Raw genomic sequence first — 24,845 nt, forward strand, 5'->3', positions numbered from 1 at the left:
CCACACACATGAGTCTCTACCCGCACATTAAGTGTTGTCCCGCGATCGTGCAGGTCTCTAAACGAAGGTGCCTGTTATAATGTTATGATCGAGGCTCTGAACTATAACAAACTATAAAATATTTTCTAGAAAAACTGTAATGTCCTGACAGTGACAAATAGCTTGTTATATATTTAATTTAATAACATTAATGTAATAAGTTAATATTTACAAGAAATATTTTAACTAATACTATGTAAAAGGAATATGGCTGTAAAAAAGCACCTTATTTGTTTAAAGGGTTTGCAAATTAAATATTATTGCACTTTTGTTCATCTAGGAGTACTTTTAAATGTAAAAATTGCTTTTGAATGCATTATTAGTTTTGTGCATAACAATGCCATAAATTGCGATTAATCGTAGACAATAATGTGATTAGTCGCGATAATAAAATAAAATCATTGCCCAGCACTAATTGTATTATATTATATTATATTATATTATATTATATTATATTATATTATATTATATTATATTATATTATATTATTATTATATATTATATTATATTATATTATATGTGGAATTATAATCATCTTAATTATATATCATTAAAATATATAATTAATGTTATATAATTTAATTGTGTATATTACATATATTATTATTAAAAAATACAGTTATCAAATATATAATACATAATATTATAAATTATATAAAATGAAAAAAATATATATATAATTTATATAATACTGTATTGCTTAGAATATGAAACAAAAGAATGGTTTAATTTTAACAATAATAACATTTATCAAAAAATACAACTTTTGGTATATTTCTTAATTGAAATAAGACAATATATGACTATATTGTTTTGAAATGAGGCTTTTATCTTCTATTGAGAGAATTCAAGTTTGCACTAAATTTTTAAAAGTGTCTGTTGGTGTCTGTCTCAAACTTAAAACTTTGTATTGATACGGTGTCTCTGTTTGACCCTCCACATTCATTCTGCTGTGATTTTATCTGCTTTTAGTTGGGTGTTTGCCATGGAGAGGTTTGATTTGGAGAACTGTACGACTCCTGAGGACTGATAAGTGTGCTCACAGTCAGGTTATTACCTTTAGCGTTTAGATCCAGCACTGCATGAAGCTTTACATTTCAAACCAGATGTTACACATTTACAAAGTTGATTCTCCTGTAATTCTTTCACTAATTCCCCACAGTGTTAGTTTCTATTCACACTACAAGATTCATTCTTCAACTATTTTTAAACCCTAGCTTGTCTGCCAACTTTCTATAATATGTATATATATATAGTCAGATGATAGAATTGGAATTTATTTTTTTTTTGCAAATAAGAAGTTGAAAAAAGTTATGAACTTCATATCATATTTCACATGATATTACAGATTATTTTTTATATTATAATTATTTTTAATATCCATTTGATCAACCTTCCATTGCAACAAATATTTTTTATTAATATATCTATTACTGTCATGTATTGAGTAGTTTTTTACTTTTCTCTTCTATTCTACTCCATTCTATTCTATTCTATTCTATTCTATTCATTATCAATAATTATAATCATTAATTCGTTTTAATAAAAACATTTTATAGTCTATTTCTATTTATCTTATTTACTTTTTTTTTGAAAATATGCAAACATATAACTATAACTAATAATAATATAACACTTTACTGTGTTATGCAAAATGTATTATTATACCATTATAATAGTTAATTATAATAAACATTCAATGTTTTATTGTTTTATAATAATTATTTTGTATTTTTAAAATATTTTTTAAAATTAAAAAATACATATAATTTAACACATTATTGTATACTACTTTTTAAATTTGAAAAATATATAAAATAATTAAATTATAATATTTTATTATTCATGTTAAATCATTGTATTTTTTGAATAGAATAGAATAGAATAGAATAGTTCATATATATGTAAAATGGCACATGCCTTCCATGAAATGTATTCAAACAGCTTCTGTGAAAAGTTTGCTGAAAGACCAGAGTTCCCCCAATGCAACCATCCATGACCAACCAAATGTGATATGCTGTTTTGTCAGAAATGGTTTTCACTGTTTTCGCTCCACAACAGTCCCTGAGATTGAATGGGATTCCAGTTGGCAGTTTAAATCACAGGGTTTGCCAAGAGACCCATTTCATTAATAAGTGAAGCACAGCACCTGAAATAATGGCACTGAGAGCGTCAGTTAAGAGAGTGTTGCGCAAAGTCAACCGCCGCTGTGGACGGACATCAAGCACACAAGGCCAGAGCTAAACGCTGCTTTAATTAATACACATCTGCTGTCCTCACAGAGCCGCAAGGTGTGTCACAGGTGAGCAATCAGTGTTACCATCATTTCAGCACATTGCACTGTCCATAAACATGAAATATGAATCTTTTAATGGGCCGACATTCACTGGGAGATTTCTAGAGACAATCAGGACAATTTATAGAGCGACGATTCCTGCCAGTTTCTCGCTTCATTTCATGTCCCCCTTCATCCACGTCTAAACTGCGTTTAAGCTTTGGACATGTGAGGTCAATTTGGAGTTATCATTTTTAGGCAGATTTGTGTTGGTATGTGGTTTGCATCTGATTTTGCGAACAAAACTTCAATACAATTTAGAAATGGCACTTTGACAACTGACTGAATTAAAATAACATTAAGTTAAAGTACTAAAATTACTAAAACTAAAAGTGTAATGAATAAATTATTACTGAATAAAATTGAAATACAAATCAATTAAAGCTAAACAGAAATATTTTCAAGTTTAAATTGAAGTACTAGCTAAAATAGAAAAAAATAATCGAAAAATGAATAAGAAATATTTTAAAGTTTAGGTTAAAGTACTAAATAGTGAAAATAATTTAAATTGAAATAGATATTTAAAAAAAAAATTAAAGTAAAAAATAAAGCTACATTTAAAGATTTTGAAATTTAGGTTGAAGTTAGTTAACGTTATAAACTTTAATAAATATTTTTACGTTTAGGCTAACTAAAATAATAAAACTTAAATGGAAATAAAAAGAGATATTTTAAGTTTAAGTTAAAATACTGAAATAACTATATATATATATATATATATATATATATATATATATATATACATACATACATACATACATACATACATACATACACACACACACACACACACACACACACACACACACACACACACACATATATATATATATATATATATATATATATATATATATATATTTAAATCAGTGAAATGAAATCAAAATATTAATAAATACTTTTGTATATAATATAATATAAAATATAGCAGTGGTTTCACAGTGCAATAAGTAAATTCAACATACACCTACTTAAATTAATATTAACTAAGATTAATAAATACTGTAGATTTGACATTATTGTAGTGTTAACATTTAATTTACAATTTATGTGTTGGTCACACCAAAACTCTCTTGAAAAATAAATAAATACATTATTTACATTTAATATTATGATATTTGGCACAAACTGTGTTGCATAATCTTCTTTGTGTTTACTCAATGATCAATATTTTTTTCATGAGATTTTAAATTATTTTATCTAATTTCATCTATTTATTTTTGGTAGCTTTATTAGTGTTGTATTAAAGTTTCTCTGAATGTAGTTTTGTAGATTTGTTTGTGTTTGAAATGAAAAACGCACTGACATCAGTATTTTGAAGGTTAAAGACAGCAACATTGTTTGTTAGATGTGTCAGAAATGTGCAGACAGGACCAATCAAATCAACCCACAACAGAAGCGTAAACACAGAGGCGAACCATTAAATTAAAATATATATTAGTAATGTTAGCTAACTATAACAACCCTGGCTGATTGTGTGTGTGTTTTTAAATATGGTTTAGTTTACTGAAATAACCCCGTCGACTGGTCTAATGTTGAGTTCAGTCCGGCTAATGGATCTGCAAACTTTCAGGTTTAATTTATTTCAGTTGTAATTGAGTCGGAATATGAGCGTCCAGCCACATGCCAGTCATCAGCTTCCAGGAGCTCTTGTTATTCCAGACATGTGCGATAGTGTGATGTATCAGGTGGCTAAGATAATAGTTTTATTCAGGGAAGACATTTTCTTCCCTGATTGTGGAATTGAAATTTATAGTGGTGCTTCTGATAGCAGGATGGAATTGGTGCTTCAGATAAAAGGATATGATTGTAATTTTTATGCATTATGATGAAATTGTATGTGCCATTTAAATAAGCACTGTACACAACACACATTTTATATATAGCATGTATTTTTTCCGGAGGGAAGAGAAAGAGTTGGAGAGAATGAGGAGGAGAATGATGAAACATACTTACAATACACAATTTAGTGATTTTGAATGTGTTCTCGATTGTGGTAATACGTTTTTATGATACTTGTTGGGTTTTATTATATATAAAATGTGTGTGAGTGAATACATTCATACATACATATATTCATTCCGTTATTTTATTATTTAAAAAAAAAAAATCTTCAGTTTTTGCAGCCTCGGATTTAGCGCAGTGAGTCTTTAAACTTAAAAATGGCATTGTTTCCTGTTCATTCATCATAGCGCATTGCATTGTGGGAAACAGTTTATCCTGCAGTGTGCTCTGATTGCATACTACACATGTTGGCAAATGTAGCAAGTCATCTGAGTATTTCATGCAGAAAGTTTGCATACTGTGTGGTGCTTGAGAATGAGGAAGGACTAGATGACATTATGATTGTTTATTAGTTTAAAGGAAGCTTCATGCTGTATGAAGTGTTGGTCCAACAGATTTAATGGAGCATTTAGGCAAGTATAATGACTTGCGCTGTCGAGGCATGCATGACTCAGTAGTATTGGGTATTAGAATTAACTGTGGCTTTGATCAATATGAGATGTATTTGAATCGGCTAAAGGCCACAGATCTCCAAAGAGGCAATTTTTGTTCACGCAAACAAGAAGTGGGAGAGCCTGTTAGATCTGCTCTGACATAATCATCTGTTTTATACAACTAATACAGCCTGTTGTTCAAAAGCCAAAAAGGGGACAGAAACACAGATTTCCTTTCCTTTTAGACTTTCACATCTCAGGTAGTATTTTTAGAATTCATGAAATTGTGATGATTATTGGTGATGGAAAGTTGTGTTACTGTAATGATGAGACAGAGAGGTTCGGATCCATGTGCAGAACTTTTAATGAGAATGGTCAGAAAGGCAATGATCAGCAACGGCATCAGGTATATAGGGATAACCAGAATCGAAAACAGAAACAAGCAGAGATCGGGGGCAGGCAGCAGAGAATCAGAGTCGGTATAAACAATCCAAAGGTCAGGTACAGAGAGATCAAACACAAGGAAAATGCTCGGAAATGACAGACACAGCAAATCAAAACTTCGCAGAGAGTGAGAGTGAGTGTGCTGCTTATATGTGTGTGTAAATGAGGTGCAGGTGTGGCAAGGAGATTGACTGAGGAATGATGTGCAGGTGTGGCAGGGTGATTGTGATGCAGAGACTCATGGGAAATGTAGTTAGGGTGTGGTGCAACAGATGAGAGGTGCTAGAGTCCGAGTGACATCTGGTGGTTAATGTGGAATTGTCCTGATTGGAGTGCCCTCTACAAAAGTTCATGGGCACTCCATGCAATGATCGTGACAGTTACACAGTATATTTTTGCACCTTTAAGAACTTTTTTCTAAATGCTACTATATGCATCAGATATCAGTATGGAAAGGTATTGAAGAATGAGTTGTGTCTGTGCGAGTGGATAATGATCTGTCACAGTCAAGTGTAATTCAGAGCATTGCTTTCCTTCAGCGCACACATGGATGAGATCATCATTTATCTCAGTGGTCATTAAAAACCCAAAGCTCGTACTTACTAATTGTAGGCTAAGTTTAGCTGCTGACCCAAATGTAACTCTGTCATGTACAATCGGTCAAATATGTCCTCCATACTGAGCCACTAATATTGTAAATAATAATAATAATAAATAAATAAAAAAGCAGTACCTATAACTCATTTGGTGTTATTTTGCTTGTTGCACATACAGTCAAAAAAAAAAAAAAAGAAGAGAGAGAATAACATTTAATTTATTGTGCCTCACTTTAAACCCTTTGTCCTGTTTCAATAACATGTAACTCCTTTACATATTTCATTGTTGAGCCGTTGTCAGCTTTCATGTCTCAATTGAAATTTGACCCTCTAAAGCAAAAGAGGACAATTTCATATGCGTCCAACAAATCAACATATGACTAAATTCGGTTCCATATTTTATTCAACAGCAAGCAGTTAGCAAATGAAAGAAGTGATGCGGTTGCAAATGGAAGGGCTGAGAGATTGTGTGCCTTGATTTTAAGCAGCAGTTGTAATGTAATGTCCTCTGGGCCTTGTGCATTATGCAAGTGAACATCTTTTTCCCCTCAATTGGGATGACAGGGACACATAGAGTGGCTAGAAAACATCATTTAAAATATAAAAGACTGTGTGATTTCTCTCTCTCTCTCTCTCTCTCTCTCTCTCTCTCTCTCTCTCTCTCTCTCTCTCTCTCTCTCTCTATATACACACACACACTCACACACACACACACACACGCGCACACACACACATGTTGGTATATGTGGTTTATGGGGACTCTCCATAGGCGTAATGGGTTTTATTCTGTACAAACTGTATTTTCTATTGCCCTACCCCAACCCTACACCTAAACCTAACCCTCACATGAAACTTTGTACATTTTTTTCAAAATAACTACGAGGATACTAAAAATGTCCTCATAAACCACCTCCTCATTGTAATACCTGTGTCATACCTATGTGATTATACAAATTTGTGTCCTTGTTAACCACATAAACAAGCTCAGTTTGTAGTGTTTTCTTTGGATAGACTCTGATTTTGTTTTTCATTACATTAGCATTAAACATTTTCATAATTTTTATTATTTTTATTACAATTAATAAAAATAATTAAAATTAAAATTACAAATACAATATATATATATATATATATATATATATATATGGGTGAATCATATGAATTCTATAAAATTGAACAGAGCATTTATAAATATTTGCATGTCTCTAAAGCTGTAAATATGTGGTTAAAATCTGTCTAAACCCTGAAGTTTGTATATTTAAAAAGAATAATTAGACTTAAACTAATACATACAAATACCAATGTGATCACTTTTATTATACCATTTCCGAAGCATAACTAGACAATAGCAGCAGGCATTTGCCAGTTATTACAGACATGAAGTTTCCTTATGGATCTCTGTGGAGCCTCAGACAGTTTGTTCAGGCATCAGCTCAGAGTGAGGGGGGAGCCGCTGTCCGTGGTGCTGAATTGCCGGTTGTGTTTTCTGTAGTCTAGATTACTTTAAACCCTACTGACTGACTGACTGACTGACTGACTGGCACATATCAAGGTAAGGTGCTGATCTGGCAATCCCAGCCTGCTGAGAAGCTGGAGAATCTCTTTGCCCGTATTGTTGTGTAAGGACAGATATCTGAGTGATCGAGAGCTTTTTGCTATCGCCTGTTGCTCCAATCCACAAAAAAAAAAAAAAAAAAAAAAAAAAACTCTTGTAATCTTCTCCCTTTTTCTCTGTCTCACTCTCTATTTGTACAAGGCCAGCATGCACTGTCAAACTAATCCTCTTTGGTTTTGAAGTTTGCACTTTGTGTGAGTTCTGAAACAACCTCACATTCTGGCATCAGATGCATGCAGAAATAATATGAGAATGTGAGAGGAGAAATGGGCAAAACAGAAGAAATGAAAAGATGACAAGGAGAGGAATATCAATTAACTGTGTGAAGCCAGAAATTGTAAGCAAGCAATAAAGCAAATTAAATTGCATTGAATTTGTAATCATTATTATGATTTATCTTTACAGTAAAGAGACTGACCTTTGGATGATAAATTATTCTTGATTTTAATAAAAAATAATGTCTGATTGCACAATAAATAAATGAATAAATGTAAACTAGTCGGACTAGTAAACTATTTATGTTTGTTTGTTTGTTTGTAGGTTTAAATATATAAATGTACTTCTGAATATATGTAATACTAAAATCCCTTTTAATTCTGACAAACTGACTAATTTCTTAATTTGTGTAAGGAGTGTACATAATTTACACATTTATTTTTTATTTTTTTGTATATATTTTATTTTTTTGTATCATTATTATTGTGAGGGTACAATACTCCAATTAAAACATTATTTGTGCACTGAGATATTGATACTTTACTACATAGTTCATTATAATTTCATGCTACTATCAACATCTTTTCCCTGCAGGCAAATAAAAGGTCTTATATCTTTATCTTTTCTTTAGCTTTTGTGAGATTCACTCAGCTAAAGGTGAGCTCAGGAATCACACGTGAGAGAAAAAAGCAGAGACTGACAATAGCTTGGGAAGCTGTGTTTGCATTATTTCATGCACCAAGTACATTTAATTACCAGCTTCTAATTACTGCTCACTTTTTTGCCACCATGCTCAATCTCGTCCCGGTCTGCTTTTAGCCATCTACCTCTTCCTCACCCCGACAGGCCGAAAAAAATCCTTGCAGATAATTACTGAACATGGAGATCGCTTGCTGTGCGGTTTGGTTTAATTAGCTCTCCTTCCTTCATCTTTGCCTCTTTTCTCATTTTCTTTCCTCCAAGCTGGCCGGCAAGAGAAAGTGTGCGAAATGCCCAAAAGGTCACTGATGATTCATATACGGCCCGTTGAATCTCCCTCCTGTGTATTTTTGGTTGTTTGTAGCATTCTGCTAAACTCCCGGTGGCATTTGAATAAGACACTGAGTTCTGCTGTTAGACCCTCAAAACATATGGATTCACTTCAGCAAATGCCAGGCATTAAATCTGCTGTTATACACTGGGCTTGCGAGCAGATGGTGAAGTGAGACGACAAATATTAGCAATGGTGGAAAACTGAAAATTATCAAGTTAAATATGACAAAAAAAAGGACATTTACTAAAATAGCAGTTTTGTCTTGCGCTAACAATCATTACAATCTGTTCCTCATCATTAGCCGTGTCTGCTCACATATATCCGCATCGAGACGAGGAAAAAGTCAAGGAAAAATATCTCAATTATGGCACACAGAGTGTTGAGTGCAGGAAAAGCAGCATCAATAGTGGATTTTGATTCAGTCAGCACTTACAGCCTTCATTTGAAAACTCAATTTTTCACAGATGACATCTTTCAAACGATGTAATTGAAAAACTGTTTATTTCTGCCTTGCAATTAAATACAGCATAAACAACTCATGAGGCTCTGCAGTATTTCTGTGGAAGAGCTTTTGGGCTTTATTTAGTGTCTGGAATATTGTAGTCAAAATATACACTGATCACAACCATCTGTGTCTGATTAGGCTGTAGTTGTTTGATATGACTTGATTCTTTTTTTAAATGAAAGTATACAAAGTCTCAACTGTAAAAGTCTGTGGTTTGTAAACCGTTTGTGTTTGTTTGTTCATTTATTCATTTATCCTAGGGGTATACCCATGACAGAGTGGGCAATTCAGGGAGCCATTGCTGGACGGCCTCCATGGCCTTGGCACTCCGTCCAGCCCCCTATATATATACATTCTATCAAGAGTTTCCTTGAAGTTCCACAGTTCATTAGAATGTTGGAATGATCAGAAAAAAAGAGGGGGAAAATACAGTAATTTACAGTAATCTGAAGAACCAAATGGGTCAATAACATCAATAACTTTTTCTTGAGGTGCAGCCAAATTGCAACAAAGAACTCTTGAAGATCCTTCATTTTAAGAGAGAGTTTGTGAGATGTAAAAACTCTGACTGAAGTGAGGTGGCTGTTTTGAAGAGGGAGCAGGTGGGTTCTCAATGGGGCAAGCTGTTCTCGAAGATGATTTGCAGGCATGTTGCTCACTTGCTACCTGTCAGAATCGAAAATTATAATTCAGTTTCTGAAGCTTCCAGCTGTGCTGAGTAATTCCCCTCTTACAGGAAAAAAAGTACATAAAAGAAAGACGCTCCAAATGTTTTTAATGGAAAAATGAGTGTCTAATCCATTCAGACAACAATAAAAGAGCGGACAAAGGTTATTCTCCATCCAAAGCATGGAATCAAACTCTCTGTCATTTAATTTCTTCTCACAAACCTTTAAGTAAAATGAGTCACATGTCCTTATGTAATGGAGCTAGGAGATGGACGACCTGCTGTGTGGAGCATTAGTAAGTTGTAAGAAATGAAGGCTTTTACAAGGTTATATCAGGTTTAGATGTCAGGGGAGTTTTGTAAGATAGATGCAAGCTGCATTTTTGGAAGAGGAATGTATGGAGAACTTTAAATGCATGCAAAGTGAAATGTGAAACGATTTATTTAGTTAGTTGTTTAGCTGTTGTGTTAAGTGATTTTAGTATATTGGCCTTGTTGTGAAGCCAAAGACAAATTTCATTTCACTTGCACTTGTACTACCTTTGTAGTCATTGGTATAGAAGCCTGTTTACAGCATTGAATAAATGGGAAATAAACTCTGCCTTTTTTCAGGAATTCTGACTTTTTATTCTCACAATTCATTGCAAGCTTATATCTCGCAATTCTTACTTTATGACACACAACTGCAGCTTATATCATGTGATTCTGAACTTATATCTCACAACTGCAAATGTATATTGTGCAATTCTTTTTAATTTTTATTCAGTGGTGAATTTTTTTTTTTTTTTTTTTTTTTTTTTTGCATTTTAGGCAAACAAATTAATTGAAATGAAAGGACAGGCCATTTAACAAAAATTAAGCATTTGAGTAATTAGATGTTATGTTTAACCCACTCCATGGGAAAACCTCAGCTGAATAAATAAGATTGAGAGACAAATTGTGGATGAACGGCACACCCACTGTTGAGCAGTGGGCAGCAGTATCTCAGTATGTAAGGCGTATGGACAGATGCTCACATTATGAGTGGGGCGGGCGAGGGGCGGATCTGTGCCAGTAAGAGCAGCTGGGGCAAACGCCTGCTGGAGACACTACGACCCCCTTGTGTTCTTCCAATGTACCGTCTGTCTAATTGCGTTAATCTATGACATCAGAGACCTGATCTATCATATAATGATGGCATTATCTTTTTCCCATGAAATTAAATGCATAGAGAGTTATGCTTGTCCAGGATCAGTGCTGCCTCTTTTTGAGGTCTCTGTAACAAATAAAAAACATGCATGTGTGTGTGTGTGTGTGTGTGTGTGTGTTAATACACTGAAAAAAAAGAAAAAAAGTTTAGAAAAAAAAGCACTCATAAATTGCTATTAAAATTCACAATTAATTAATAATAATAAAAAAATGGAAGTAATACAATTAATTAAAATTAGTAGAATGTAGAATGACTGATATAGTATTTCCTTAAAAAAATTAAGGAAATGTGTACAATACACATATCAAAACTTAATTTTTGATTAGTAATATGCATTGCTAAGAATTTCATTTGGACAATTTTACAGGGATAGTTCACCCAAAAATGAAAATTTTGTCAGCAATCTTTAAAATATATTAATTTATGTTCAACATAGGAAAATAACTCATACAGGTTTGGAATTACATGAGGGTGAATAAATGATGACAGAATTTTCATTTTTTGGGTGAACTATCCCCTTTTTTTTGCACCCTCAGATTCCATATTTTCAAATAGTTGTTTCTCGTCCAAGTATTGTCCTATCCTAACATCTAAACAACTATATATCAGTGGAAATCTGATTTAATCAGCTTTCAGATGAGATGTAAATCTCAAATTGACCCTTATGACTGTTTTGTGGTCCGTGGTCACATTTAGCTAAAACTAAAAGTAAAACCCTAAAAATAAATTTACTTAAAGTAAGTAAAATGTATTTTATGTCAAATTAAACTTGATTTAATAAAATTACTGAAACAAAATTAATTAATTACATTAAAATGAAGCATTAATATTGAACACTGATATGCATATATAAACATATGCTTGTGAGTGTGCATGATTTGTTTATTTATTTTTCAGATAAACTAGTTGACCTAGCATCATGGTCTCAAGCTTTGCACGCAAGCACCCAAAACTGCAGTTTGTCCTAGTACTAGGAAATCAAGTGCATTTATTTTTGGCAGCACATCAGCTCAAATTAGTTCACACATGATCTTCACAAATTCCTGCCTACCCTCAGAGAACCAGCTGGGAACACAGCGGTGGCTCTGTGAAATAAAGCATGTGAGCTTACCCATAATGCCTCTAGTGCCGGGAGTATATCAGCACACACTGATATAGCTTGACGTCACTGAGCTCCTGTAGAGGTGCACTGCAGTGAAGAATACACCTTCATTTTGCATTTCAAGGTAATTTTGATGCTCTCTTCCCCCCATTAAATGAGCAAGCACTTGTTTATTTTTGAGCTTGTGTGTGCAATATATTGTCTGGTGCTGGCTGCAACAGTTCCGCCTGCCAAAACAAGCCGTCAGTGTTCAGTATGCATCTCAAATAGCCTGGCTTACATCCAGGAGCCCTGCCAGGACGCTCTCTCACAATCAGCTTATTTCAGTCACCAGAATGCAAAGCACTGACGTCTCCTCAGTGATGCTGTCATTCAGCAAATTATGTTCTGTTTTTAACAACAAAGAACAGGGCTGATGTACAGTAACTAGTGGTACAGAAACTAGTGAAGTGGATTGACAAAGAAAGGGAGAGAAAGTTTGAGCTGACTTGCTGTCAACTACAAACACAGCTACTTACTAAGGTAGCATCATGCAAACTATCAATCTCATCAATCCCAGTACAACTTGCATCTTTTAAAACAGGCTTTTAGGCTTCATAATTAAAAGTTATTTTACTCTAACATGCCAAAATAATGGAGGTGCCTCCTTGTAGCCTTGAGATTCAAGCACACGTTGAAGTTTGTGATGTACACAAGCTTGTTTTCCTATCTATTCACTCTGTGAATTAAGACTCTTCTTAATACTACAGTCATTTCCCTGTCCTTTAGCTTGCTATGGACTGAACTCATGTTGCTATATTAACAGTCTTAATTTTAGAAATACACACTGTTCCCGTCGCCTGAACCCCGGGACCCTGATGCTTTGATTTGGAGCCAAGTTACAAGTTCAGTTGCACTGTGTTCTCATACAACCAGGCCTTGTCCCTGGAGCTGTCCGTGGAGATAATTAGAACACTGCCTCAATGGCACTTGCAGCTTTTTTTTATATATTTGAAGAAATGTTTCATTAAATATTTAGTCTATTAATGACGGAAGTGTAAAACCATGCAAAATGCATTATTGATGGTTTAGCCAATGTAAGTTTTATGATGCAGGACTAGATTATTTAATAGTATCAAATGCTTGTTTGTTCAATGTTTTTACTTCTGTCAAGTTAATTAGGCAAAAAATAAATATCAGTATACATACGCTAGGTGTATAGTATGGTATATTTCTGAGTTCATTTTAAGATCTTCATATTGAGGAAATCTGAGCACAATTTGAGATATCTGATGTCTCCGGAAACACTTCTGAGATTACCAAATTACATTTTATTAATCTCAGTGTTAAAGGGATCTTTTTAATGATGTTTCTTTCCTGAGTTGATTTAGTTATAACAACCACAGAATGCATTTGGGTACGGCTGTGTATAATCGCAGTTAGAGTTTCTTTCTGGCTTTGCAGTTTTGGCTTTTGAGAGCGATTTAAATGTTTTGTTTTTCGAGCTTGTTGAACCTAAAGTAACAGGAGTTCCCTCAGGACAGGAGGAATGAATGGCAGCGTGGGGCCTGTAATGATGGCCATTGAAGAAACGCTCCTACTGGGAATGGCAGACTGGTGTGATTACTATTGAGCTTCCAGCAGTGACCCTGGAGACAAGCTACATTTGGCTGTAGATTTGAGCTCCATCAGGCCTAGAGAGCATTTGGCCTAGGAGAGGATTGTGCGGTGTTCAGTTTCGAGTGACAAGAGTCTGAACACTTCTGCACATTTTAACCATAACGATCTTTAAAAAAAAACCTGCAACAAGTATCATGAAGAACAAGGTGCAGATGATTGTTGCATGACTTTATTTATGCACTTCTTTTTACCTGATAAAACACCTTTATCCATCTCAAATGAATATATACTGTACATTTAATGTGTGAATTTTTACTTTTCCTTTAATTTTTGTGTTTCCATCAACACAAATGTTTTATGCTATTACTCTAAAATTGAAAAAACAATGTGCATAATCTGTACTTCTGCATATATCTATTTAATATCGAACACTACTACTGCAATGTTTGAGGCATAGATGTTGCTTCAAAAACATTTTATTTCATCATTCACTTTTATTGGGAAGAAGTACGATGAATGTTCTGGTTAAAGATTCGGTACGACATGAGGATGAGTAAATGAGTTTCTGTGCATGAACTACATGGGATCCTTATTTTTTAGAGATGAGTTCTTTGTAGGACGTCTGACTCATTTCTCTGAGCTGAACCAAATCTGTCCCTTCCTGAGCACAATGTTCTTGAAAGAAGGGACAACATACATTTAAGCAATTCGTTATAATTTCATTGTCCTCCAAAAAACTACAAATGACCTCAGAGGGGTTCAGTCATAACTTTAGCGAAAATAGGTTGCAATACTGCAACAGCGCAACATCGAATCAATGTATTTTATTTGTTTGAATACAATGGGAATGAATGAGACATATGTATTTTTTAGAAAAGTATATTTTAATTCAGCAAGAATGCATTAAATTGTAAATACATTTATAATGTTACAAAAAATAGCTGATTTTGAACTTTCTATTTATCTGAGATCTTGAAAAAAAGGTATCATGGTTTCCACAAATAAATAAATGAATAAAGTTTTCAATCAGAAATGTTCATTGAGCAGCAAATCAGCATATTAGAATGATTTCTGAAGATCATGTGACACTGAAGACTGGAGGATTGATGCTGAAAATTCAACTTTGCATCACAAAAATACATTACATTTGAAAATATATTGAAATAGAAAACGGCTATTTCAAATTAAAAAAAAAAAATATATATATATATATATAATTTTTTTTTCTTCAGTTTTTGCTGTATTATTAATTAAATAAATGCTGGTTTGGATAGTAGAAAATGCTTTCAAAAATATAAAAAAAATCTTAGTTTATACTAAGTTTATACCATGTTGCTGAATGATTACCACATTCATGCACCATGGATTGAACTTCAAAGAATGTCCAAAATACCTTTTGACTCTTTATATATATAATACACTAAGGTATTTACATGCTTTTCCAGTACTTCAAAGAACACTGTGGTACATGGTACTATTCGTAAGTGCACAAAATCAAAGGCCTCAATATATCTGTGATGTTGTCTTCCCTCAGACGTTTTCCAGAAAGTTTCTCAAAGTTATCCCTTTTTCTTGGTTAAATCTTGATGTATTGGCTCAGTTTGTCCATTTTTCCCCTTTTAGACAGGAACAAACTGGCACTGTCTGGAATTACTGATGCTTCAGCCCCTGCAATGACAGGAAGCGATGGAAGAGAATATGGAACAGCAGACAGATAAATCATATGACACAGCAGCCTTTTTAAATGACAAACATTCTGACCCCCAAGTGTCCTTTTGGTCAGTTTAATACTCACCCGTTTCCCTCGGCTCATCGCTCACACACAAACGGATGTCATACCACAGTACAGACCCTCCTCCAGACTCATAAGTCAAAACAGAAACACTATATTTACTTACTACAGAAATAGTTATCTTAATGTGAGCTTTATGTTTAAGCATTTGGTAAATGCTATTTTCTAATACTGACATACATTGCATTCAAGAGACCTCTTATTCGTTCTTTCTTTCCCTGGGAGTCAGACCCATGACCGTGGCATTGCTAGCACCAGTGTTTGAGCTTCAAGGAAGGCTTAGTAAGAATTAGAAAAATCTCTTCTGCTCACCAAGGTTGCATTAATTTGATCAAACATACAGTAAAAGAGTAATATTGTAAAAAAAATAATAAATAATTGTGTCAACCACATAAAAAAAAGTTAACAGCTTAAGCCATTTGTGGATTAATGCTTATTGGAGACGCGAACCATTTCAAACGATTCATTTCGATTTGGTGAACTGGTTCAAGAAGATCCGGTTACATTGAGTGATTCGTTCGTGAACCGGATACCATACACTGCAGTGAACAATTGACCCAGAAGATTAGGAAATGCTGAAAAAAGTTGTAGTTTTGGCTATTTTTGGACCAAAATGTATGTTCAATGCTTCAAAAAATTCTAACTGACCCTCTGATGTCACATGGACTACTTTGATGATGTTTTTCTTACCTTTCTGAACACGGACAGTATACCATACACACAGCTTCAATGGAGGGACTGAGAGCTCTCGGACTAAATCTAAAATATCTTAAACTGTGTTCCGAAGATGAACGAGGTCTAACGGGTTTGGAACGACATGAGGGTAAGTTATTAATGACATAATTTAGATTTTTGGGTGATCTAACCCTTTAAGTAATAACTGAACCTTCTGAGGTCATTCAAAAATGTTTTTCAGGGAGAGGGTAATTTTGGTAGAGCAGTGAAATAATAACGAATTGCTTAAGCAAGGTTTTTTTTTTTTTTTTTGAGAACATTGTGCTCAGGAAGGGACAGATTTGGTTCAGTTCAGAGAAATGAGTCAGACGTCCTACAAAGAACTCATCTCTAAAAAAATAAGGATCCCCCGTAGTTCATGCACAGAAACTCATTTACTCATCCTCATGTCATACCGAATCTTTAACCAGAACATTCATCGTACTCCTTCCCAATAAAAGTGAATGATGAAATAAAATGAATTTAAAAACATATATTGCTGATTAGCTGCTCAAGAAACATTTATTATTATCATCATTGCTGACAGCAGTTGAGCAGATTTATATATTTGTGGAATCTTTGATATATAGTTTTTTTTGTTTCTTTGTTTGTTTGTTTTTTCTGGATGTTGACGAACAGAAACTTCAAAATAATATTTATTTGAATTTTAATATTTTGTGTCATTCTAAATGCCTTTACTGCTACTTTTGATCAGTTAAATGCATCCTGGCTGAATAGAAGTTTTAATAATAATAAAAAAGGTGACGTATTTGCATTCGGATTCAATAGAATTCTAGTTTACCGTGGGAATCGAACCCATGAGCTGCGCATTGCTAGTGCAGATTCTACTGTTTATGCTACAAGGCAGGCTTTAAAATGTAAACATGACATGACACATTTCAGCAACTGTTTGCCTCCTTGTTTTGTTTTTTTTCCTAGGTTGAGTAAATACAGCTAGTTTTTGTAAACCGTACTTGTGTTTTCAACAAACCTTTCCATCAGAGGTAAGAAGAAAGCCTAAAATCTAAATTGTTATCTTTCGCATAAAACCATGTACACCGATGCCTTCTTTTCACCAAAGCTTGTATACAGTTTTGTTTTTCTATGCCTTTATCGTAGAGGTTGATGTTTTATACCCCCTTTATTGGTCTGCTTGTTCTCCTAGATTTGACAGTGTTTAAAGGAAGCTGTTTTTGGCAGTGTTACAGGGGCCCATCTTGAGCAGTTATGCCTGACTGCGGCTCTGCTGGAAAAATCGGAGGGGTCTTTTCAGCTCTTGGAGCTGCCTGAGGATCAAGCAGGTGTGCGTGCAAGGCGTTTCATTATTTCTCTGAGCCTTCATCTGCGTTGTTTGTGTGTGTTATTGTTGTCTATCTTCTGCATTGTTTGTGTGCACGCTTTCGAGCTTCTCATTAGCCAACTGTCGCAGGCCGTTCTGATGTGGGTCCAGTCGCCGCCGGTGTTCACGCGGTCATGGCGGGCGATCCTGCGTCCTCGTTTGCATTGGAGAACGAATGGAATGTCGAAACTCTCCATAGGGCAGGTGCTGCTTTCTCTCCTCGCTGTCCTCCCATCTGCCACATTAACGCACCAGGGTTTGTCACTCCCTGATATTTTTAAGACAGCAGCGAAAAGTGGAATAATGAGCTCATCTCTTTTTTAGTTGCATTTTAATGATGACTCATTTCTTCACCAGGACACCGGACTAAGCCCGGTCATATTTAAAAAAAAAATTAAATAACCTTTCCAGCCAATCCCAGTTATTACTACTGGATTCTGGATGCACACTTTCATTAACTTTCTTTTACACCCTAGACAGAGTTCCAGAAATTGGCTGATAAACTTGGGGGCATTCGATTTAGACATGGCTACTCTGTATAATTTGCAGCTCCCTGTCAACATAATTTCAATCTGCCCTAATCTAACCTTTTTTGTCTTGGACAATTGCCTTCCATGCTGCAAACGCTAGCACGAACTTGCCGAGGAAACCTTTCGTCCCTTCCTCGGTGACCCTGAACCCTCGTTAGCATGATGGGCTCTGTCTTAGCTGGTGATTATAAAGTCATTTTACGGTCACATGACATTTTGACTGCAAAGAAAATGAGAGCATTTTAAGTGCTGTTGGTGTTATAGGAATAGTTCGTTATGTTTCAAATCCATATGATGCAAATTTGAAGAATTATTATTTTTAGGAGGATTCATGGTGAATTATACGACACTACTGTTTAAAAGTTGCAAGGCTGCATTTATTTGATTAAGCATGCAGAAAAAGCTGTGATGTTCTGAAATATTTTTACAATTTAAAATAACTGTTTTCTGTGTTATTATATTTTTTAAATATAATGTCTTCCTGTAACTCAAAGCTGAATATTCAGCACTGTTACACCACGTCACATGATCCTTCAGAAATCATTCTAATATGCTGATATGCATCATACTTTTATATATATATATATATATATATATATATATATATATATATATATATATATATATATATATATTTTTTTTTTTTTTATTAGAACTGCATTTATTTGAAATATTAATCTTTTTAAGACTATAAATGTATTTACTGTCACTTTTGATCAGTGCATCCTTGCTGAATAGATGTATTCATTTCTTTCAGAAAAAATAAATCCTACTGGCCTCAAACTTTTGAACCATAGCGTATTTGCATTCAGATGAAATATTCTTTACAAAAGTATTCTCCTTTTGTATTCTGTAGAATAAATAACATCACATGGGTTTGATTGACTTGAGGTTGAACAAAAATGACAGGATGTTTATTTTTCAGGTGAATTCCTTTAAATGGAATGTTTTCTTTTTATTGGATCAATAAAGCGCATATCTCTTTTTTTTTTTTTTACTGTGGCTATTTGAAGTCACAGCAATGAAAAGAATAGACAGATATTAGCTGTATGTTTCTGCTCTCACGGATGGGAGGTGAGCAGCACACTTGTGTGGGATTGACATTTAAGCAAGCGATGAGAAATGTGTGGAAAGGCTCGATTTTATGAAAATGAGATGGCGAAAAATGACAGGTTAAGCCAATCGCTGTCTGTCATAGATTATGCTGGAGTTTTTTGGTGCATTCAGTGCTAAATCACATATTATACTTACATAATGCAGCTTTCATTATGGCTGGGGATAACAAAAGTATATTAAATTGACATTGTATTTACTCTTCGGGGAATCAGAACCGAAAAGACATAAAGCATATTAGACAACAGAAGTGAAGTTTTACTGTACCCTTACAGAACAAAACTATATGGGAATACTGTATACTGTAAACTATAATATGATATAATACATAAAGCATGTAAGACAAAGACAAATCTAATCTTTATAATATTTGAGCTTTTATTGTTTATATATTGCATTTAGATGCTCCCTTTAAAATGTGAATGTACACACACACACACACATTATTCATTATAATTTCTAATATCATTTAATATATTGATCATTCATATATTAGGAAATATATTTTATTTGCGTATGGGTTTGGAGGACTATGGTTTTGCAGGTTTCTGATTGTAATTTAAAAGACTGAAGTGGCTTACTTAGTTACTACCATTCAACAGATGCTTTTCATGTAAGGCAGCTCACAGTTCACTAATTGTAAGGCCGGTCTCTCTGGACCACCCTGAGGTTAAGTACCTTCCTCAAAGGCACTATGATTGTGATCTCAGCTACTTTGTAATTCCTGGCTCTCCTTACTGGAATTAAACAGACAACCTTTGTGTTAGCAGCCCAGATCACTCATTATTAAGCTGATACATATATTCACGGAAGCTGGAAATAAACACACCTCCTGCATAATTGGCTTGCCCTTTTAATTCGCCACAGTGATTATTCAAAAATGTCTTGCTTGAATTCATGGTTTGTCATTTTATGTGGTATAAATATTGCATGAAGAAAATATCTCTTGGTACTCTTCAAATTAAAGGTTACTGTGTGCTATGACGGGATGCACTATAGCTGGTTTTGTTTAAGATGCTATTGGAATTATAATGCAAAACTTATTTACACCTTGCATGACTTTTAATATTGTTCATAACTTTTGCAACTTTTGAAATATTCTTTAAAAAAAAAAAAAAAAAAAAAAAAAAAAAAAAACGCTATTCATTTAATACACAGCATCAATGCAGGGAATTGCCTGCAAGTTTAATAAATAAATAATTCTGTGCATGTCAATATAAAATTGCAAAACTCAGTTATTCTGTTTGACAATATGTATACAATTGAATAAAAGTTTAGGAACAAAAGCAGTGGCCTTGAGTACACTGATTACGTTTTTCATATACTGTAGATCAGCAGTAGAGCTCAATGATACCATCTGCCAATCAAAACGCCAATCAAAATATCCAAAGCAAAATGTATTATTAGCATATTGATTTTAACACTAACCACAGCTCAGAGGTTGATAAATGATGATATATGCTTATGCGGATGCTCTAAGTCATAAATTATTTTAATTTTATTTAATCTTTATGCAAAATGCCACATTCTCAGTGAAGTTTTACACCAGCAAGGGGACATGTTTGGCTGAAAATGTACTCAAGACATCCAAGATGCATATAAATTTGCTTCTTAATCAATACAAATTTGGAGAAATGTAGTATTCCATCACTTACCCACCAATTGTGCCATCAGAATGAAAGTCCAAACAGCTGATAAAAAACATCACAATAATCCACAAGTATCCTACACCACTCCAGTGCATCAGTTGGTTTGTAATGTTTAAAAGACAATTTTTACTTCCTTTTTAAACTTCCTTTATCCACAATGTTGCTTTCTTGAGTAAAAAAGTTATCTTGTCTGAATGAGGAGAGAAATACGTACAGATCAAACACTACTGACACAGTCCGAAAAAGTTCTATAGAAATATGCTGGTGGATTTTGTTGTGAGATGCAACAGTCCATGGACTTTTTCACTGTTGCAAGCATTATTATGGATTAGCGTTGCCCCTCTGGCCAACCTCCAAAATCTTTATATTGCCAGAGTGAGGAAAAGGGCTAAGAAAATCACCTTGTACTCCTCACCCAGCCCACTCTTTCTTCGAACTATTGCCTTCTGACCGGCGCTAGAGAGCACTGACCACCAGAACAGCCAGGGACAAGAACAGTTTTTTTTTTTCCCCACAAGCTATATTCAGCCTGAACAATTAAACTCTCATAATTATGCATCGTCCATCTATGTTAGTGCATAGGTTTAAAGTTAAAACATCTTACAGACATGCAACTTTTCACTTCATAAGATGTGAACTTGTGGTGTGGATTACTTGTGGATTATTGTGATGTTTTTATCAGCTGTTTGGACTCTCATTCTGACGGCACCCATTCACTGAAGATGATCCATTGGCAGGCAGGTGATGGGATGCTACATTACTCCAAATCTGTTCAGGTTAAGAAACAAACTCATCTACATATTGGTTGGCCTGAGGGTAAATACATTTCAGTTTTCAAATCTAGGTGAATAATTTCTTTTTAGAGGAGTTTTTAGAGGTTATATGAGGCTAGATAGGAAATTATTGTAAATGTTAGCTAGCTACTTAAACATGATGGTGAATTGTGACTTAAGTCACCCATTTATATATTTAAAGTGAGTACTCACTACAAAGTGTGAAATCTGAAACCAATTTGGTCTCTTGATTTTGTGTGATTAGCTCATATGAACCTGTGGTCAGTATTACTGTCAAAGACTCCCAGTTTGAATTCCCGTCAGAGTGGTTCCACCCACTCAGAAACACTGCTAATGTGTCAAATTAGTTTCTGTAGCATGAACTCTTTTGAACACACCACTTGGCTAGACTGACATATCAAGTAAATATCATCTGGCTGACATTACAAATTCATGGAACTGCTTTTCAAATCTGCTATGGAATATAAATACACACTCTCCAAATGTGCTACTCTTGTTCTGATTTAATTTGCTTGCTCTATTATTAATCTTAATTGCCTTACTGGCCTCTCAAGTATTTAGCTCTCAACACCTGATTTGAATCATTTACAGAATACTAGTCATAACCTGGAGAGCATGGCTAAGATATTGGTATGTTAAGACGTTTAACCTTTAATGTGGAGAGTCTGGAGAAAAGATTATTATATTATTATTATTATTATTATTATTATTATTATTATTATTATTATTATTATTATTATTATTTGGGTTTTGGTAATAACAATAATAAAAGTATTTCAGATAGGACCACTTTGGCAAGTTACTTGAGTTTATTGAACACAATTTATCTTTGGCGGTATGGTTCCTTAGGGGGGTTCTTGCTCCCAAATTAATTGAACATACAAGACATTAACCCCCCAAAACAATCAGCTTGGATTTACATGACAATTAAGACACTTAATAAATTTCTTTAAAAGCATACAGTGGTGATCATGTAGATGTGGCAGCGGGGTGTCTATCCTGTAGCTTGTTTATTATGAGGATGAGTGTCTCTCAGTGGACCTCAGTGAGGTCCATGCCAACCGGGACTTGAAAACCTTAGTGATCTGAAACAAAGAGACGACAACCAGAAGGTGCATGGTAATATGCTCATGCTTATAATGGGGAGGGAGGGAGGGTTGTGAGCCATTTGAGCATACTTACCGAGCAGTAGTGCCACATATATATGTCCCGTGTCTAATTGGAGAATGGTAGTGATTGGAGCCATTTGACAGCTATTTGAAGCATATGCTTCCGTGGCCTGACTGAACTAATGCTGTGCTTGATAATAATAATAATAATAATAATAATAATAATAATAATAATAAATATTTCTTGAGCATAAATTCAGCATATAATGATTTCTGAAAAATCATCATGTGACGCTGAAGACTGGAGTAATGCTGAAAATTCAGCTTTGATCACGGGAATAAATTATATTTTAATATGTATGAAATTATACAGCAATTATTTTCAATTGTAAATTTTAAGATGCAGCCTTGGTGAGCAAAACTAAGATAAATAAACTGAAAATATTTTAAATACCAGTGAATATTATTATGATATACTGTATATTATAATAACATTCAGTACTATTTAAAATATTTTCAGTTTTTTAATAATTATTTTGCTCACCAAGGCTGCATCTATATGTAAAATTATAAAATATCGGACACATCTTAAGAGGTCTTTTTTTACAACAGTGCATGACTTAAACCTGGAACTGAATATCACTCCCAGCATGAGTCTGGCCCACAGGAGGAAGAAATAAGACGTGACACCAATATAACTGACAAAACAGATGCACACTCCATAATGCACCAGCAGGACACGGAAACTGACGTTGCTTTTGTTTCCCAAGGCGTTAAGAAAGGCTTTAAATAACTCATTTGGACATATGGACGACATCACTGCTTTACTCGGGATGCTTTATGCATATTCCACATTGTATTACACAGGTGCAGCACAATAAGAAATAAATAAAAAAAGCCTCCTCTTGTCACTTACTTTCTCTCTCTTGTTGTTGTTTCTTTATGTTAGCCAGGCCCGTGTCTCTGCCCACCTGTCTTCTGTGGGCACAGATTGGGGCAGCAGACGCCCATGCGGGTATTTAGATTTGTGCACAAAGCCTGTGAACAGGAAGTTGGAGGGACTTGCATCAGGGCCCATCTGCTCTCTACAGCTGGCTTCCTGACAGCTGGAAATTGATTCTACTGAGATTGGTACCTGTGTCTCAGACTCAGCACCGCATACAGCCTGACCAGTGCATTAATGCAATTAATTTAGCCTGCAGTCTAAAAGCCAAAGATGGAGAGCGAGAAAGAGAGATGCCAATAAAGTCATGCCATCAACACTATCATACCATCAACAGTAAAGCTGATACAGCACTTTGAACGGAGAGAGAGAGAGAGAGAGAGAGAGAGAGAGAAAACTATATTGCTTTATCCCATGAAGTGCATGCATCTTCTGAAATACTTATTGTTTTAAGTCTGACATAAGCAAAAAAAAATAAATACAAATAATAATAATAATAATAAAAAAAAAAAAAAAAAAAAAAAAAAAAACGTACAGTATAACACACAGTGTACAGTATTACTTGTAAGACTCTGGTTCATGTTTTGTGTATGTTTTGCTCCTCAAGTGCCTCCCTGTGTTTCCTTATTTGGTCATGTTCCTTTTCTCGTTTAGTTTGATTATGATTAATGTCACCTGTTTTTATCAATTATCCATTTTATATATTAGTTTGTGCTTTTGTGGTCTGTTACTGTTGGGTCTATTTGTTATGTGGATGTGTTTCCTCTTGTCTGTAGTGTTGATGTACCCTCGTCTCATGGATTAAAGACTGTGTTTGTATATTCCTTGGTTCTGGTTGTCCTCGTGTGTGTTGTGGCATTACTAAAACAATGCATTTCTGATTTACGATTTTAGGATAACTATGAAAGATTTTAAATAACTTCAAATATTGACTAGTTTATTATCTGGGTTACTTTTGAAGGTCATACCAGAGCAATTTCCAGAATTGTTTCCAAAAAAAAAAAAAGGTATTACATCAGCATATGCAGCTTATTTCAAATGTCCATCAGCTTATTAATTATTTTTTACATTCATTATTTTATTT

This window comes from Carassius gibelio, chromosome B18 (assembly GCF_023724105.1).
Source record: "Carassius gibelio isolate Cgi1373 ecotype wild population from Czech Republic chromosome B18, carGib1.2-hapl.c, whole genome shotgun sequence".
In the NCBI taxonomy this organism is placed as follows: domain Eukaryota; kingdom Metazoa; phylum Chordata; class Actinopteri; order Cypriniformes; family Cyprinidae; genus Carassius; species Carassius gibelio.